General features: G+C 41.5%; 1 pseudogene; it reads right to left on the reverse strand.

Annotated features, from left to right (window-relative positions):
* Nucleotides 1–257: 257 nt before the first annotated feature.
* On the reverse strand, nt 258–367 carry LOC128646359 (uncharacterized; annotated as a pseudogene).
* Between the last annotated feature and the right edge of the window lie 6,106 nt (nt 368–6,473).

The raw sequence follows: 6,473 nt of genomic DNA on the forward strand, positions 1-6,473 counted from the left end.
CATAGAGGAGATAAAAATCACCCCAACCTGGTACCCCAGATGTCTAAGGAGTCATCTAAACCTCCAGTCCCATTGGGAATGGAAAACCCTAGCTCCGAGGCCAAAGGACCTCCGGAACCCTCTGAGTAATCTTTAGCATGATGCGCTTCTGGAACCATCAGCAATAGGACAATGAGAACTGAGTACAATCCCTCTGATTCCCCATCCAAAAGAAGAAATGAGGACCAGCATAAGAATGGAAGGCCTCCTCTCAATATTTTAGCCCAGCAAGGGGCAAATATATTTTGAAAACTCATGGATGCTCCTCTCCATGGAAATCTTTAGTAAAGGCAAAAGCTTTATTCGATCTGAAGAGAATAACGAGTATAACGAACTCCTCATCTGAGTGAGCAACTCACCACCCAACCAGGACAGCCAGTTATACCGGGCCCCAGGTGGATGATATAAACCTTAAGGAACAGAAAATAGCGCCCGACCAGGACCAGCCTGCTACATAGGGTATTCAGAACTGACCCAGGCGACAGAAAAATTGAAACCCCAATAGGAATTGACAAAAGGAACTGTAGACATAACAATGTACTAACACCTTAACATGCTACTTCCTCGGAAGTGCTCAAGCGACCACAAAATCGCTAGTATCAAATTCCAGAAAAGAAATGTTTCCTAAAGGAAAAATTATAACAGACATGAGCTTCTCGAAAAGAAATAAATACATCCTACAGGATCAAAGAAAAAGAGGGCAGCACCCGCAGGTGAATGCCCAAGAAGAATGGGCACACTAACAGGACCAGTCAATCAGAGACCCCATTCTCCCAAAGCTCAGGACTGGAATAAGATACCCCAAAAAGAATGTAAATTGGAGACGGCAAGGAGATTAACTTCATCCCCCAACGTCTAACCCAGCTTTCCATCTGGTACAGAAGACCGAGGATCCTTCAACCCATTAGGATTGGGATCCTCCAGCACCGCCAAAACATGCTGCAGTAGGACATGAAGGTGCGCCAGTCTATAACAAAAAGCAAAACTTACCTCCGCCGGGGCAACTGACGACCCCGACCCTGAGGGTTGGGCCTCTGAAGCTTCAGAGGAAAGCACTTCCCCAGATGGCTGATCTGACCCAGACGATCCTACGCCTGATGAGCACTGGTTAACAGAACACGGACAGTATCTCATCAACACCTCCCTCTCAGGAAGATGTAAAAGCACCAACGCCATAGATATGGCCATGCAGAACCGTGCCGTAACCTCGGGAGGAAACAAGTCGCCTTCCGGAGAAGGGGTAGTGGCATTAGAGACACCTGTTACGTAGCTAGGGAAGGTTCTAGGGCATGTGCCTCGCGGGATGTGGGATCCCCAGGGGAGGATGGCTTGGCGGACACTAAGGTCCCTGTTGCGGGAGAAGAGAGCATTAGGAACATAACTGATGGGCATGGATTACCCGGGCCATCTCATACTCTTCGCAAGAAGTAGAATCTGAATCAGAGACATCCATCTCCAAAAAAATCAGAATCCTCCATAACTTGAATAGAAATTATGGATAGAAGAAAAAAGAGAATAAAAATGGCACCTTACACCCCCAATGGCTGGGGCACTCACCACCTCCTGTGACCCAGACAACTAGCGAAACAGACTCTCTCCTTCGCCACGCGGTCAGGAATATGGAAATGGAGTGCAGAACGTGACCACACCTAGTCACAAGGTACACCGTGCAGGTCAGAGAAAAGCACGCCAAGGCCACAAGAGCTGCGCAGCCGGACAAAAAAAGCTATTATGTTCAGATGTAGCCACGAGCCCAAGCGTCACTACACATTAGCAGACAGAATCTCATAACAAACATGATTAAATTCCCCCCTGTTCAATAACCCCCTCAGGAGATATTAACCCTTGATTCCATAAAAATAAAGGAGTTCCACTGAGACCCTGACTTCTTCGTTCACATTACATTCACACATCAAAGTAAAATGAAACGATCTTACCAGAATCTATGCCATGGAACAGGAACATGGCCCTTCAAGTGTGACAGATAGTAGCCTCGCTTCTGACATGGACTTGAGTGAAGAAAGCAGGCAGCGAAGCTCATCAACGCTGATTGCTAAGGATCTGTTAACATGAATCAGGATGGTTTTGCAGAAAGACTCTCCCTGCATCTCCGGACTCTAACCTTTGTCCATTCTCTCACTGAGAGGGTGACAGGATTACTTAAAACTGCAGTCCCATTTCGAAGAGTACTACCCTCCATAAGAGACTATCTTTAATCTTCCGACACTTCTCTGCCAACCTCCTGTGACGAAAGGCAAAGAATGACTGGGGGATCAGGGAAGTGGGGAGGTATTTAAGCTTTTGGCTGGTGTATCTTTGCCTCCTCCTGGTGGTCAGGTTCTGAATTCCTAAAAGTAATGAATGCAGCTGTGGACTCTCACTGTTTAAGAAGAATATACACATATATATATATATATATATATATATATATACATATATATATATATATATATAGTATATATATATATATATATATATATATATATACATGATTATATATAGGTATATATATATATATATATACACAGATATATGATCAATTAGCAAGTGGCCCAACCTAGGCGATGTATTAACAACCTGGGTGCAATCCTCAAGGAATCATGTATACATATGTGTGAAGAAGGGCACTCTCAGGATTTTTAGAAAGACAATAAATGTATTTATTTTGACAAATCAAAACATGTCATAAATAGAACATCAGTGTCGACGTTTCGGCTCACATCTGAGCCTTCTTCAAGACGAAGTTAATCTTTAGTCGAAGATGTAGCCGTGCTCCCAGAGTAGGAAATATGCTCATGAGCACATTTCCTACTCTGGGAGTACGGCTACATCGATACATAGGTAATCACAGAATGTTTTGCAAAATTCGAAAAATGAAACAAATTTTAAGACATTCATTTGTTGCAAATTTCGAATGTTTGTACAACATTCTAACATTCATTTAATATAATAGTATTTCTAAAGCTTTTTTAACCCCTTAGTAACCAGACCATTTTTCCATTTTCTTAACGTTAAGGACCAGGGCTGATTTTACATTTCTGCTGTGTTTGGGTTTAGCTGTAAATTTCCTCATACTCATTTACTGTGTGTACTACACATATTATATAGCGTTTTTCTCGTCATTAAATGGACTTTCTAAAAATACCATTATTTTCATCATATCATATAATTTACTCTAAAAAAAATTATAAATATGATGAAAAACTTGAAAAAAACACACTTTTTCTAACTTTGACCCCCAAAATATCTTACGCACCTACAACCACCAAAAAACACCCATAATAAATAGTTTCTAAATTTTGTCCTGAGTTTAGAAATACCCAATGTTTACATGTTCTTTACTTTTTTTTGCAAGTTATAGGGCAATAAGTACAAGTAGCACAACCCAAAGTATTAATCTAGACCCATTTTGGTATATTTCATGTCACCATTTCACCGCCAAATGCGATCAAATAATAAAAAAAAAAATGTTAACTTTTTCACAAACTTTAGGTTTCTCACTGAAATTATTTACAAACAGCTTGTGCAATTATAGCACAAATGGTTGTAAATGCTTCTCTGGGATCCCCTTTGTTCAGAAATAGCAGACATATATAGTTTTGGCATTGATTTTTGGTAATTAGAAGGCTGCTAAATTCCGCTGTGCACGACACTTTCATTATACCCAGCAGTGAAGGGGTAGCTTGTAGGGTTAATTTTAGCTTTAGTGTAGAGATCAGACTCCCACCTGACACCCCCCCCCCCCCCCCCGATCCCTCCCTAATCAAACAGCTCTCCACCCTCTCCCTAATCCCTTTCAAACAGTTCACCACCCTCCTTTTAAAGCTTCCAGTCTGTTATTCTAACTCAATCAGCATGACAGGGTGGTCTCCAGCCTTGTTCTCGTCAATACTGACACCTGTGTTAACGAGAGAATCACTGACATGATGTCAGCTGGTCCTTTTGTGGCAGGGCTGAAATGCAGTGGAAATGTTTTTTTTTGGGATTAAGTTCATTTTCATGGCAAAGAGAGACTTTGCAATTAATTGCAATTGATCTGATCACTCTTCCTAACATTCTGGAGTATTTTCAAATTGCCATCATAAAAACTAAGGCCTAGATTTGGAGTTCGGCGGTAGCCGTCAAAACCAGCGTTAGAGGCTCCTAACGCTGGTTTTGGCCGCCCGCTGGTATTTGGAGCCAGTCATTAAAGGGTCTAACGCTCACTTTTCAGCCGCGACTTTTCCATACCGCAGATCCCCCTACGCCATTTGCGTAGCCTATCTTTTCAATGGGATCTTTCTAACGCTGGTATTTAGAGTCGTTTCTGAAGTGAGCGTTAGAGCTCTAACGACAAGATTCCAGCCGCCTGAAAATAGCAGGAGTTAAGAGCTTTCTGGCTAACGCCGGTTCATAAAGCTCTTAACTACTGTACCCTAAAGTACACTAACACCCATAAACTACCTATGTACCCCTAAACCGAGCTCCCCCCACATCGCCGCCACTCGATTAAAATTTTTAACCCCTAATCTGCCGACCGCCACCTACGTTATACTTATGTACCCCTAATCTGCTACCCCTAACACCGCCGACCCCTATATTATATTTATTAACCCCTAACCTGCCCCCCACAACATCGCCGCCAGCTACTTAAAATAATTAACCCCTAATCTTCCGACCGCAAAGCGCCACCACCTACGTTATCCCTATGTACCCCTAATCTGCTACCCCTAACACGGCCGACCCCTATATTATATATATTAACCCCTAATCTGCCCCCCACAACGTCGCCGACACCTGCCTACACTTATTAACCCCTAATCTGCCGAGCGGACCTGAGCGCTACTATAATAAAGTTATTAACCCCTAATCCGCCTCAGTAACCCTATCATAAATAGTATTAACCCCTAATCTGCCCTCCCTAACATCGCCGACACCTACCTTCAATTATTAACCCCTAATCTGCCGACTGGAGCTCACCGCTATTCTAATAAATGTATTAACCCCTAAAGCTAAGTCTAACCCTAACACTAACACCCCCCTAAGTTAAATATAATTTTTATCTAACGAAATAAATTAACTCTTATTAAATAAATGATTCCTATTTAAAGCTAAATACTTACCTGTAAAATAAACCCTAATATAGCTACAATATAAATTATAATTATATTATAGCTATTTTAGGATTAATATTTATTTTACAGGCAACTTTGTAATTATTTTAACCAGGTACAATAGCTATTAAATAGTTAAGAACTATTTAATAGTTACCTAGTTAAAATAATAACAAATTTACCTGTAAAATAAATCCTAACCTAAGATATAATTAAACCTAACACTACCCTATCAATAAAATAATTAAATAAACTACCTACAATTACCTACAATTAACCTAACACTACACTATCAATAAATTAATTAAACACAATTGCTACAAATAAATACAATTAAATAAACTAGCTAAAGTACAAAAAATAAAAAAGAACTAAGTTACAGAAAATAAAAAAATATTTACAAACATAAGAAAAATATTACAACAATTTTAAACTAATTACACCTACTCTAAGCCCCCTAATAAAATAACAAAGCCCCCCAAAATAAAAAATTCCCTACCCTATTCTAAATTAAAAAAGTTACAAGCTCTTTTACCTTACCAGCCCTGAACAGGGCCCTTTGCGGGGCATGCCCCAAGAATTTCAGCTCTTTTGCCTGTAAAAAAAAACATACAATACCCCCCCCCCCAACATTACAACCCACCACCCACATACCCCTAATCTAACCCAAACCCCCCTTAAATAAACCTAACACTAATCCCCTGAAGATCTTCCTACCTTGTCTTCACCATCCAGGTATCACCGATCCGTCCTGGCTCCAAGATCTTCATCCAACCCAAGCGGGGGTTGGCGATCCATAATCCGGTGCTGAAGAGGTCCAGAAGAGGCTCCAAAGTCTTCCTCCTATCCGGCAAGAAGAGGACATCCGGACCGGCAAACATCTTCTCCAAGCGGCATCTTCGATCTTCTTCCATCCGGAGCGAAGTGGCAGGATCCTGAAGACCTCCAGCGCGGAACATCCATCCGGACCGACGACTGAACGACGAATGACTGTTCCTTTAAGGGACGTCATCCAAGATGGCGTCCCTCGAATTCCGATTGGCTGATAGGATTCTATCAGCCAATCGGAATTAAGGTAGGAATTTTCTGATTGGCTGATGGAATCAGCCAATCAGAATCTAGTTCAATCCGATTGGCCGATCCAATCAGCCAATCAGATTGAGCTCGCATTCTATTGGCTGATCGGAACAGCCAATAGAATGCGAGCTCAATCTGATTGGCTGATTGGATCAGCCAATAGGATTGAACTTGATTCTGATTGGCTGATTCCATCAGCCAATCAGAAAATTCCTACCTTAATTCCGATTGGCTGATAGAATCCTATCAGCCAATCGGAATTCG

The sequence above is a fragment of the Bombina bombina genome, chromosome 1, assembly GCF_027579735.1.
Source record: "Bombina bombina isolate aBomBom1 chromosome 1, aBomBom1.pri, whole genome shotgun sequence".
In the NCBI taxonomy this organism is placed as follows: domain Eukaryota; kingdom Metazoa; phylum Chordata; class Amphibia; order Anura; family Bombinatoridae; genus Bombina; species Bombina bombina.